General features: G+C 45.7%; 1 long non-coding RNA gene across 1 annotated transcript in view; it reads left to right on the top strand.

Annotated features, from left to right (window-relative positions):
* The first annotated feature begins 2,166 nt into the window (after positions 1-2,166).
* LOC121141551 overlaps positions 2,167-13,800 on the top strand; it is a 67,139-nt gene continuing 55,505 nt past the window's right edge. Inside the window, exon 1 of the long non-coding RNA XR_005878493.1 lies at positions 2,167-2,273. This is a non-coding gene — a long non-coding RNA (uncharacterized LOC121141551). The remainder of the gene's footprint in view (positions 2,274-13,800) is intronic.

Raw genomic sequence — 13,800 nt, 5'->3', positions numbered from 1 at the left:
CAGTTACACACTGACATTAATTGTTCTAGGTGGGAAAAAGGACTGTAACTGCAGAAGCTGAACTACGCTAAATGTTAGTAATAAGAGCACATTGGCAGTTGTACATTTTTGTGGGACTTTTCTTAATGCCAGTGTATAGGGACTTCAAATAAGAATTGACTATTTTTAGTTCTGAGATGTAATTTTGCCTGAACAATGCTACTCATTGGTGCTGGAGAGATGGCACAGCGGTTAAGAGCACTTGCTGCTCTTCTAGAGGACCTGAGTTTGGTTTCTAGCACCTGTAATGGGCAGCTTCCAGCTCTCTGTAAGGGATCTGATATCCACTTATGGCCTCTGCTGGCACCTGTATACACAAACGCATGTAAATAACAGTTGAGATTAAAAGTAAAAGATGCAAATTTTCTTATTTTCCTTTTGTTTGACTTCTTTCTTTCTTTCTTTCTTTCTTTCTTTCTTTCTTTCTTTCTTTCTTTCTTTCTTTCTTTCTTTTTGCTACATTGTATCAGTCAGACCATGCCAAGGACTATTGCCGTGAAGGTTAGATCTTGACCAACCAAGCTGTTGTAACCAATGATGAAATGAAATTTTATTTCTGCTATGACTTGAACACTTTCTAAAGCTTAGGTATGAATTCAATTGAGATCACAATGGTAATGACAGGAAGGGGGCAGTGAGAAGTAGGAGGAGGGTAATGAGGGACCCAAATATGAGCAAGGTTACATGTAAGTACATGCATGAACATGTCATAAGTAACTTCATCACCTTATATATGCTAACTAAAAACAAAATAGAAGAAGTGAAACCTTTAAGAGATCACTGGGTTAAGAGCGCTCCGCCCCCATGGATGGAAGAATGCTCGTATTTCTGTGTCACTTACCTTGAGCCTGGGTTCTAGAGGAAGGGGTATGTTTAACTGGTTTCCCCTCTGTTCCCTTCGTGCTTGCTTACCTCCCATGTTATCATTCCGTGCAGGCACCCACCCAAAAAATCACTGCATGCTTATGGACTCCTCCGCCTTTTAGACCTACGTGCCAAATGACCTTCTGTTCTTTATAAATTAGCCAGTCTATGCTCATTCTGTTATGAAAGTAAGGAACACACCAAGGCGATTTCTCTCTTGCTCTGCAGACTGTAATGTAGTCTTTAATATTCTTTGTGATTTCACAAGATCTGACCATGCGGTTTAGCTCTGCAGCCTGGCTTTCGTGAAGGGATACAACATTTCAAAGCCAAGGACACTCACATCTGTGCTTGTATGACTCTTCTGAGGGAGGCATGACACACATGTCTATTTACTCCAGATAGGGAATTAATGACAGGCTAAAGAGTCCACTGAAGTCCAGTTTGGCAACCCACTGAGTTTATTTGAGGTTACCTATGGGAGTATAGCGGGGGGGGGGGTGCTTATAAGATCAGAGATGACTCAAAGAAGTGGCTTTGCTGCTGAACATCTCACCACAGCATGGGTGACAATTCACAAAAGCTGCAACCCTAGTGCTCCCTATCTTCCTGCCAGACAGCATGACAGATTGGAGAATCTCTTCTAGGCACTTTAGTTCATTGGAGAGTCGTCATAACCCCACCACCACCACCAGGGGAACTCGGCTGGTCAATATTCTTTACTGCTTCTATATTCTTCTGGGGTGGGGGTAGAAGGAATGGGGAGATATCATGGGAACCTTGTATTTTTACTTTCCAAGACCTAAGACATTTATTTATTTCCTAAGTCTTGTGAGCTTCCCTACAGGATGGAATGCTGGAACTTGGAAGAAGTTTCTGAGTAATACCTGTAAAGCAAATCATCAAAGTAATTGTCATCATTGTCATAGTAATTTCTGCCTCCTGGGGTTATTGAGAAGCTTACAGGAAACAATGCAAGTGGAAAGTCTAGCAAGCACTTAACACCAACTATGTCCTCAGTAGCTGCTAAGATCCCTTTTCATTCTAATAAGAAAGTCAGTAACAAATCATCAGCTGTGCAAAATATTCTCATTCTTTCCCAAATATATACAATATTCCAAGGAAGTTTATAATTAATGAATTCAAAGAAAGACCTGTTGTTGATTTCTTATGGTATAACATTTTTTAAATATCCAAACTTTTAAGATTTTAAAATGTGGCTTAGCTTTCTCCTACATATATGAACTCTATGCATCTTCCCTTAGGTCGGAATCTGTACTCTATCCATGACCTTCAGCAGCAGTTTTCATTCCAGTTGATGAAGGCTTCTTTTTACCTGAAAGCTGCAAGGTGCCATTCCCACATTCCAGGTAAGGTAATGGAACACTGCAGAATGTTGGTACAAAGGGTCCTGGTAGTGGGCCGTGTGTGTGTGCAGGCTGAGCCTGCAGAATGTAATGGATTTTGCAAGTAAGCTCTTACTGTTTACTGAGAATGCATCTTTGTTCGGTAGGTGCAATAATCAATGCAACCCTGGAAGGCTTTGTGGGGAGCTGGCGTCTTTGTTGGGTTTCACAGAATGAACAGGAGTAATAGAGATAAACAAGGGAAAACAATTGGGTGTGTGGGGCAGAGATAAGAACAAAAGCACCTGTCAGGAAACACCTTATAGAAGTAAGAAAGTGTGGTGGGTTGACAGAACAGTGGCCGTTTGTCTTGGACAGGGAGAGAGAAGTGTGTGAAGGCCACAAAGATTGGACAAGGGTGGGCTGTGAGGGGGCCCTTACATGTCCTGTTAAAAAGCCTGCTGGGAAAGTTTCACACTGGGGATGGGAATGATGGAGGCACACTTTAGATGCCGTGGTCTAGTCGCAGCTCAGAGAGTGACTTTGAAAGACACCAGGAGGACATGGAGAGGCAAAGGTCAGTAGAAGTCTGCTGCCTGGTCCAGGTATAGAATGATAAAGACGTTAAATGATGGCTACAGGTTTGAGAAGGAAGGGGAAGGTTGGACGCGCAGGAAGTGAAACAAATAGATATTAACTCGTCCAATGTGCAAGCGGGGAGAAGTGGACTTCCAGGTTTTTAATGGCTTGTGTAATACTGGAGGGTCTGCGTACACAGAGGAGGGTCCTGTGTGGGTCCCTGGAGGAAGGAGTTGAGGTACACTCTGCTCCCCTTTTGTTGACTTTGATGCCCTTATGCAGTACCCGGGAAGACAGGCTGGCTGCCACTCAGGTAGATGCTCAGTCTGAGGCTGTCAGCACAGCTCTGGGGTTCATCATCTGAGATGTTGGCTGGGGTGGGGACAGCAGAAGAGACCTTGGGAATGTGGAGTTTTAGAGGCTATCACACAGGCATAAAAACACAAGATCCCATGAACCTGGTCAAGGAGTGGACAGAGAGACACGGGGAGGGGCTGGGGTGGCGCAGCAGCATGATTTGAGGGTAGAGGAGACAAGGATGTCCAGCCTGAGGACACACCACAAGGACAGAGGCATCCACGCAGTGCGTGAGCAGACTGCAAGCTCACTGCTGGGTTTAGTCTCTGCAGAACTAGCAGCCATGTCAGAGCCATCTCTGTGCAGCTGAGGGTCAGAGGGGGTTGCAGCCTCCCCTTCCCATAGCTACTCATATGCCAGGTCTCACTTCAGATGTGAAAGAACCAGCAAACAGCAGGAGAACAATAGACATACTGGTTAAAAGCAAACGTGTTAGAGGCGTTGGGGCTCAGCATTATGGTCTGTGGGGGCTGGAAGGGGTTTTCTCTGCTGCCAAACTCTGAGAAGCTAGAGGCATACAGAGGAGGGAGAAAGACCAGCTTTATCTATCTGTCTGTGTGTGTATGTATGTATGTATGTATGTAAGTATGACCTATCTTTAGCTCTGTATCTATCTACAGCTCTCTATATATCCATCTGTCATCTATCTATAGCTATCTATCTATCTATCAATCATCTATCTATCAATCATCTATCTATATATCCATCATCTATCTATCTGTCTGTCTATCATCTATCAATCATCTATCTATATATCCATCATCTATCTGTCTGTCTATCATCTATCTATCAATCATCTATCTATATATCCATCATCTATCTATCTGTCTATCATCTATCTATCAATCATCTATCTATATATCCATCATCTATCTATCTATCTATCTATCTATCTATCTATCTATCATCTATCCATGTGCTTCAGGTCCTTTGTCCACCAATGGCCTCCATCTTTGAAGACAACAGCTGTAAAAACTGTGACCAGGACCTGGAGAGAAGGCCCAGCTGATCAAGTGCACAGCATCAGAGTAAGGATCTGAGTTGGGATCTCACATAAAAAGTCAGGCTCAGTGTCACATGTCTGTATTCCCAGTGCTGGGAAGAGAAGAGGACTCCTGAGGCCTGCTGGGTAGTCAGTCTGGCAGAATCAGTGGTTTCTAAGTTCAGTGAGAGACCTTGCGACCCTGTCCCACAAAACATGGTAGAAGGCTGTTAAGATGGCTCACAGGTAAAGGCACTTGCCACCAAGCCTGATGGCCTGAGTTGGATCCTGGAAGCTACATGGTGAAAGAAGAGACACAACTCTCACAAATTGCCCTTTTATCCACATACATGTATGGCACATGCATACACACACATACATATAGACAGACACACACATACACACATGACCATGCTCACACAACATATTCACACACATACACACCCACATACACCTTCATACATTGACATACGTACTCACATAGTCCCATACACACTCACACATTCACATTCACTCACCACACACACTCACACACATACATGCATACTCACATACACACATTCACATAGACTCACATTCACACACATACACACACTCACACATTCACATACACTCTCACATTCACATAAACCCTTCACACACATACAAACGATACAGAGCCACAGAGGGGAGCTGATTTATCTTAAGGAAGTATTTAATGTGATTATGGATGGAGGTTTGGTGAGTTTGGGCTCTGCACTTGATCTTAACCAGAAGGCTGGGAAGTGATGAGTTCAGTTTGGAATGTGATTGTGAAGGTCAGGGAGGCAGATAAGCTGGAGTCTTCATAGAAGAGTCCCTTCTTTCTCAGAGGAGGCCGGGCTTTTTTCTAATCAAGCCTTCATTTGATCGGTTGTGGCCTACTCCATTGTAAAGTTTAATGTGTTTTACTTGAAGTCCACCCACACAAATGTTCATCTTAAAACATATATGTATCACGGAAATTTCTAGAATGATCTGTGACTAAGTCTAGCTGCACTGTAGCCCAGCCAAATGGGCACATATGAATAATCATGCCGCTCACATCCCCTTGTTCTGAGGGAGAACAGCTGTCAGGCTGTGATCCATTGCCTTAGAAAGGCCTTCATGACTGGGATTTGATGAGGACCTCAGGCTAATACCTAGTGAGTTCCCCATGAGTGAGCCCGGAAGCCCAGCCCAACCAGAATCTATCTTTCAGAGGCAACAGCAGCCCGTGAGGGACACTAAGACGGGGTCCTCATCAGACTTCAGGCCCATGGGAATGATGAAGCAATCAGCGTTGTGGTTTTAACCTGTTGTTTTGAGTCAGTTGTAAAGAGTTGATGGTAGCTACCCCGGGATTTTCCCTACGTGTTTTTACCTTAAACACAGGGACATCTACCAGGTGCACAGTGCAGGGACCACCCAACATTCTAAAGAGATGACTCAGTAGCTGTTACCAAATTCTCCCTCACTCCTTTCTTATCATCACCTTGGCTGGTTTTTGACTCAGTTTATAGACGGGCAAGCTGAGTTTTGGAGTGATCAGTTCAGACTCGAGGAACCACAGGAGTCCCAGGGCAGAGTTGACCCATGATATCCTTAGTCCCATGGACAGATAGCCCCCATATCAGAAGCGCAGTCATCCTGCAGGCTAGACCCTTCCTTCCACACTGGGTTGCTATCAAATTCCACATTGAGGCAGAAAATGATTGCATCTGGGGAAGGAATTTATTCTGCAAGCCCTCGGTGGCAGCCATTCTCCATGGGCAGTCCATCCATGTTAATAAATGTCTCACCTACCAGACAGCTTCAATAAGGTGAACCGCCATGGGGAGGTCATGCCTGTCAGCTCTGCTTTACCGAGACGCGAAGGCCTGTCTGAGAAGGCTCTGGAATTTAGCTTGTTGTCCTGAAGAAAAGACAGGCCTGCTGTTTCTCCCCAACACTAACCCTTCCCTTCTCAGATACCATTTGCATTCTGAAGGCCTCAAGGGTGACACTGTCTGTGCAGAACTCTAGCTTAAAAACTTGCTTCCATGGTAGCTAGCTAAATTGTTTGTTTGTTTATTCATGCATGTATTATTTTTTAAGACAGATTCTTCTGTAGCCCAGGCTGGCCTTGAACTCCTGCCTCCACCTCTTGAGTACCGGTACTACAGGTGTGTGCCACCTCCCAGCAACTCGTTTACTCCGTGCTGGGAATTGAACCCGAGGCTTTGTGCAAGTGAGGCAAACATTCTAGCAACTGAGTTACATACCCATTCCTTCAGGTCTCTCATTAATTCTTCTGGCAGTCCAGGGTTCCTCCCCCACGTTACAGGTTGGGTAACTGTACCTCACTGCTCTCTGAGGGTTATGCCATGAGTGAGCCTTGGGCTTCCTGAGTACGCATTAACTGAGGGAAACCGAGTGTCCTATTAAATGTTAGCTGTCTTGCATCACTTTCGAAGAAAACCTTAGGCCTAGGAGTTCTGGAGTTTCCAGTTCTCAGTAAAGAAGGTCAGTGGCGGGAGGTCTCAGCCTTGGGCATCGCTTGTGCCTCAAGAGAGGAAAGGAGAAGGCAAAACTGAGCAGGCTAAGGTAGAAACGACAACTGGGGAGAAGCTAAGAGTCACTTGGATTAGTAAATGAAGGAGCATAATTCACTGGTAGAGAACATCCCTAGTATGCCCCAGGCCCTGGGTTCAATTCTCCTCACTGAAAAAGCAGGTCTGTATGGGGAGTAAGTAAAGACAGCGACAGGGGCCTAATGTCCTCTTTCTGTAGGCTAGGGGGCAGTGGCCCTAGGTGGGTTGGGGCTCTCTGTTAGAGGCAAGTCTCTTCCTTCTCCTTGTCCTATCTGCCCCATAAATTATGGAATTTCCCTTTAAACTCACCAAAGCTGGTTTCTCGGTTTAGCCCATGAAGATTTTAGTCTTAGCCTGACTCTCTGGACTTGGCATTTTCCTCTCTGCTCTCACTGTCCCCATCTGTCACCCTGACTTCTCAGGTGCTTCACAGGCCCCATTTGGTCCCTCCCCTTCTCTTTTCACTCTGTCAGGCCATGGTTAACGGACCTCCTTCAAAGAGGAAGCAAGATAGATGGCAGCCAGACAGGCCAGGGAAGATGTCTCCACCTCTCGATCCTCCCAGTGAGTCCTCCACCTTCCTGGGAGGTTATAATGTGGCCAGGACTCCTTTCTCATCATACCTACCTGAGGCTGGCCCACCCTACCGCATGCCGCTAATCCCAGCCCTTGGGAGGCAGAGGCAACCTATCTATGAATGTTCAATCCCAGCCTGTTCTACATAGTGAGCTGCAGGCCAGCCCGGGCTACACAGTGATACCCTGCCTTCAGAGACATCAGTTAATGTCTTAGTTACAAACTTGAATCTAAAAAAAACAAAAACAATTGCAGTCACCAGGGTCCGAACTGTCTGGGAGCGGCACATCTACTTCTTACAAGCTAGAGATCTACTCACAAGCCACTTCTCTGGCAGTCAGTGGAAGGCTCACTGAGGTTAATTTTGATGGGTTTTATGCATATGGCCCTGTTGTGGGATGGGCAGCCCCGTCATTGGATATCCTTATCCCTTCTCTCACTGGCTTTCTGCCCTTTCCTGCCTTCCAAGGGCAAGCCTGCCAAGGCTCTGCACTGACCCACTCTGGACTTTTCCCTGTGTCAGGGCCCAGATGGAGGCAGACAGGGACATGTCTCTTTGCTTGCTGCCTAGTTGGACACTTGGAAACACTGAAGAGGCCACAAATCCCAGGACCTCCTTACTCCCCTCAGGTCTGGTTCCATTTCCCCAGCAGCCAGGCTCGGGCAGCAGAGTGGGTGTTTTTTTTTGGGGGGGGGGAATCTCACGACCTGGGACAGGGACTGAAGTCTGCCTCCTCTGCACACTGCATGGGATCTCAGAAGCATTCCTGTTCAGGGATGCATGGTGATATATTGTCTGTGACCTAATAAGGCCGCAGAAGATCAGAATACAAAGCCAGCCACATTAGTCAGCCATAGAAGCTAAGAGGCAGTGACGCACACCTTTAATCCCAGGACTCAGGAGCAGAGGCAGATGGATCTCTGTGAGTTCAAGCCCAGCCAGAGCTACATGAGAGTGAATCAGTCTAAAAGAGAAACAGACAGGGCTCACACCTTTAATCCCAGCACTAGGGAGGTGTATGAGATAGGAGCAGGGTCTCGTATTCTGGCATTCATTCAGTCTCCAACCATGGTGAGTTCAAGATCACCCTCTCAGTCTTGGTAGAGGGAAGAACTCTCTGGTGACTTGGCTGTGTTACTTCTCTGATCTTCAGCTTGAAGCCCAATATCTGTCTCTGGGTTTTTTTTTTTTTTTTTTTTTTTTTTTTTTGGTTTTTCGAGACAGGGTTTCTCTGTATTGTTTTGGAGGCTGTCCTGGAACTCACTCTGTAGACCAAGCTGGCCTCGAACTCACAGAGATCTGCCTGCCTCTGCCTCCCGAGTGCTGGGATTAAAGGCGTGTGCCACCAATGCCTGTCTCTGGGTTTTTATTATTTGAACTACAGGGAGTTCTCTGATCAGTTTCCTTCCAACATGCCCCCCATCTCTGTTCCCTTCTTACATGTGCCCCAGAAACCTGAAATACTGCAAATGCACTCCCACCTTCTCCCTTTTAAACCTATCCCCATGCTGTGGGCGGGCGCAGTACCGTGCAGACTATAAAGTAAGCACAGCCAGCCCAACTAAACAATAAGCAACCAACAAGTGGGGGGCTGTGACTTCTTCAATAAAATCAAAGGACTGGCAACTCTGAACCAGAGGGATTAGAAAAAAACCAAAGTTCTGATGTTACAAATTAGAACCTGTGTCCTGAAGCCGCCTCCTTCATCTATGCCAGGAGAGGGAAGGCTTGTGACTTTCCCCTCCATCAAGCAGTAAGGGCTGGTGACTACAGCAGGCTTCAGTGGAGGCGCTTCCCCAGCCGCCCTTGGCCCCTCCCTTCCTCACCCTCCCTTGGGCTCCCCCCTCCCTGCTCCACCCTTTCCAAAAGATTTATAGGGCAGAGCAGCTTGGGAACAAATGCACAGACTTTAGGCTGATGTATTCTGAATACTAATGACAAGATACTGCTTTTGCACCTTAGGGGCAAAGCCAGGCCAGGCCTGTTGAACCATAAACCTTATTTATGGCCTTATAACTTCGCAGCTGCGGTAGCTACTCTGCATCTTGGGGCTGAGATCTGTCTGGCTTCATGGATTCATGCAGACCTCTTTAAGGAAAGCGAGGGGTAGGGGCGGGGGAGAGAGGGCTGGGTAGCTTGCTGTCCACATAGCCTTCTGAGCTGTTTTAGGGAGACGGTTAAGCCAAAAGAAAATAGTGAGGTAGAGAAGAAGATAGGAGTGGTTAGCAATCATGACACCTCCCCCTGGGAATAAACGGGAAGTGGGGATAATACTTCTGTTTGTTCAGGACTTACTCTATCTAGTTCTTGTGAATTATTTACACATCCACGCCCACCCCCACCACTGCCTGCACTGTCCCCTCTACCCCTGGGGTCGGGGGCTGAACCCAGGGCCTTGCATCTACGATATGAGCCTTCTACCACGGCTCTCTATACCCTGGCCCCCACCGCATCGCATGTTCACCTTTTATTTTGAGTCAGCATCTTTCTCAGTTGCTCAGGCTGACATTGGACTCTGCCTCTGCAGCCCAGAGGAGCCTTGAAATCCTGTTCCTCCAGCCTCAGTCCCCTGAGTAACGAGGATCACAGGCCTTTGACACCAGGTCCATTTTGACATTTTAAAACTAATCAGTCAATCTTAAATCTCAGCTCACGGAATCCATGTCCTGTCCTGGAATGTCTAGAAACTATTCCTTCCTGCTGAGGGCCTTCTAAGTTGGGCCGTCTCTAAGGCAACAGCGATGTGCTGACTTCAAGTCCAGGTGGGGTGACGCTCGTGAGTTCTGGGCCTGCTCGTTTTCTCTCCTTCAGTCTTCACAGTTTTTTTTTTCTGCTTTTGGTTATGTGTTATGTTGGTCCAAGTTGACACAATACATGAAAGTGCCCAGAATCCTAGATCAAATGTCTACTGAACTAGTTGGTAACAATGGCCTGAATTAAGTTCAAAGATCCAAATAGTGTTGATAGCACCAGCCATTTGATAAAGAGGTACTGGCTATCCACTATACGCCTACAAGTGGCATGCTTCATATCAGAAACACTGTAATAAGCAAGATATAAGAAGTGCCTGAGATGGGCCTGCTTGATGTAGAAAAGTCCTTTCCCGTTGCTGATAACTGGGAAACTTAAGAGCATAATTGAATGTTTGGCTTCTTTCCCCCTTAGGTTATCTTAGTTTCTTTGTCTGTTGCTATAATTAAAATACTCTGACAAAATCAACTTAAGGGAAACCTATTCATTCTGACTCACTGTCCAAGAGTACAGTCTTCCATGGCAGGAAAGTCGAGGGGGCAGGCGTTGGAAGCAGGTAATCATTTCTCATCCACAATTAGGAGGCAGAGAGTGATGCATGCTTGCTCTGGCTCAGTTCCCTCTCTCCACTTACACAGTCCAGGATCCCAGCCAGGGAATGAAGCTGCCCACAGTGGGTAGGATTTCCTATCTTGATTAATGCAATCAAGTTACACCTTCCATCAGAGGTCCATCTCCCAGGTGATTCTAGATTCTGCCAAACTGACAGTTAACACTGATTATCACAGATGTGAACCACAGCAGTCCTTTAAACGGTGAGGTAGAGGATTATGAGTGAGTGAGTGAGTGGCTAAACATCAGCCTCAGCACCCTGGGGACCTGAGTCACCCATGAGATCCGTCCCCTGTAAAACCTCTCTGTCCTTCAGAAGGGATCCATGACATTTGTGAGCGTGACTGTGGCCTGCAACAGAAACCCATAAAGGCAGGGTCACCCCTCAGCTGCTTGTCTTGGTCTCTGGGAGTTTGCCTGTCTCTTCTGTTCCCTCTCAGGTGAAAACTTGGGTAAGGAAGGACACTTTCTGAAGTGAAAGTAGAAACTGTTACTCTCTGTGGAAAGGGCCCACCCTTGTTCATGTTTTCATTACAGCTTGAGTACTCAGGTTCTCAACACTGAAGGGAAGCAGTGGGATTTCTCGTGTATTTCCGTCTTTCTTCTTGACCCCTCTGGGAGTGGTAGGTCCCTTTGTGGTTAGAAGACTCTAAAGGGCCACAGGGGTGTAGAAGTCAGTGAGAGAGATAAGGAGTGCTCATTTGGGTCTGACTCTCTGGGAGAAGAAAACAAGCCTCAGCATCACATTCTCACTGCACTGGGAAATGAAGATTGCACTTGGATAGAGAAAAGATGGGACCCAAGGGCCTTGGGACTCAACACTACCACTAGAACCATCCGCAGGTGTGCAGGCTTTGACTTTCTATCTGTGTGACCATGGAGAAGATGGTTCCTTTACCTGGCCTTGCTGTATAAACCTTTGAAATGGGGATTATGACAACCGCTGCTTTAGTCATCTTGCAAAGTGAGTGCTATGTTTGTGAAGTCCACATAAAATTGCTAGAAAAAATAACACACTACTAAGATAAGTTAGTTTTTCTACTTTAACACGGCTGCTTGTGCAGAAGGACTCCAACCAATACCAGAGGTTTGCAGTCTACAAAGATGGGCAAGCAATCAGAGAACTTGTAGAACCAGAGGGTTTTGTTGTTATAGGTATTTTAATTTGGTCATTCTGGTATATATGCATATATAAATACGTATTTTCATTTTTGTTTCCTATATGACTGGAGAGGTTTCACTAGTTATTGGCTATTTAATTTTTCTTTCTTTCTGAAGTTTATACAAATCTCTTGTCTAGGTATCTACTGCCTTGTCTATCTTATATTTGCTTCTTTTATATTAAAATATGAGTCCTTAGGTTTTATACTTATAACAGTCTCTTATATCATCTGTTGATCATCTATCCATCCATCCATCCATCTGTCTGTCTGTCTATCCATCTATCCACCTTCTATTTAATCTTTCTATGTCACCTAGGGTGGTCTCAATCTCCACCCCACATCTTTTTCATTACACCCAACCAGGCAATGTCTGGGCACATAAATCTGCATAGTGATTATTATCTTCTGTGAGGTTTCAGTGGATTCACAAACTCTTCTGGGGAAGGGAAGTGAATGTACATATTAGGAACTGCAGCCTCCTAAGGAGGTTCCTGTGTGCTAGAGTTAAGACAATGGGCTTTTAAAGTCAGCTATTGAGGGGGCTAGGCTGGGGATATGCCGTTTGAACAATGAACTGATGGATGGATGAGGGACAGAGATTGGCAACCATGGGAAGACGTTTGGTAATGACTGTGGCGTTGCTATGAAGTGCCTGTGAGTGCCATCTATAAACATGTGCTGAGTGAAAGCAGACAGCTTCTGGACCACAGCTTGTACTGTTTTCTAGTGGTTACCTGCATGTGGCTGATGGTGCTCAGGGTCAAGGTTCTTCCTCCCCCATGCAGTGAGAGTTGTCTCTGCTGCTATGAAATAAACTTGGTGAAGATCTTTTTTCCACCTTAGTGAACTGGCCCATAAAACTAGAATACTGAGACCACACGAGTGTAACACAAATAAATAAATGACCCAGAGACTGATATTGGGGTTCAAACTTTAAACTGAGTATCAGAAAAGCAAAGTAGCTGGCCATTAACTCTTACTGCTACCTCAGGCAGAAAGGGCTGATCCATGCAGGAGCTCTTCACTAAGCCTCAAACTGCTGCCCCTCCTCAGTGTGGCTGGAGGACGAATACCTCATGCTGACTCTGTTCCTGTCTTAAATACCTCACATCAGTCCTGGGATTAAAGGCATGAGCTCTGTTGCTCTTTTAGACTGATTCAATCTTGTGTAAGCCTGGGTGGCCTTGAACTCAGAGAGATCCATCTGCCTTTGTCTCCCGAGTCTTGAGATTAAAGGTGTGTGCTACCACTGCCTGACCTCTATAGCTGTGGCTGACTTTGCTTTCTGAATCTTCAGGCAAGCTTTATTAAATCATAAATAATATATCACTACACACAAGGAATATATGGCTTGGGAGGAGTGTGCCTGAAGACCCTTGTAGGGGAGGGGAGGCAATTCAAAACAATGATACTGAATGTTGTGTCTCACATTGCTTTGCACACTAGATTCAAGAGTGCATGTGTCCAGTCAGAAACCAGTTCCTCTCTGGTCTTCCACCTTTCCTGGCATACATTAGAAAATCCTCTGCATACACCTGTTGTCAACTGTGTAGCTCATGATGCCCTGTTGTTCCTAGTTCTGGCACTATGGTTCTTATGATGGCTACTAATGCACTTCAGTAGCCCCAAGTGCGACTGCTTGGTATTCTCTTTTTCTGTCCCCATTATATTAATTACCCTAATAGCCATTACAAAAAAAAAAAAACCTGACGAAGCAGTTGAAGGATGGAAGGGTTTATGTTGGTTCACAGTTGGAGGTATTAGCTATTATGGTGGAGAAGTCCTGGGAGGAAGATCTTAAGGCTGCTGGTCTTGTAGCATTTTCAGTAAGGAATCAGAGAGAGATGAATGGTTTTCAATTTGCCGTTTCCCTTTTATTTAGTTCAGGACCCCAATCTATGGAATGATGTCTCCCACATTCAAGGTGGGTCTTCCTATGTTAACTACCTAAACTAAGTAA

Source organism: Mesocricetus auratus, unplaced genomic scaffold, assembly GCF_017639785.1.
Source record: "Mesocricetus auratus isolate SY011 unplaced genomic scaffold, BCM_Maur_2.0 Super-Scaffold_100007, whole genome shotgun sequence".
Lineage (NCBI taxonomy): Eukaryota > Metazoa > Chordata > Mammalia > Rodentia > Cricetidae > Mesocricetus > Mesocricetus auratus.
This window is presented reverse-complemented; position numbering and strand designations above follow the sequence as displayed.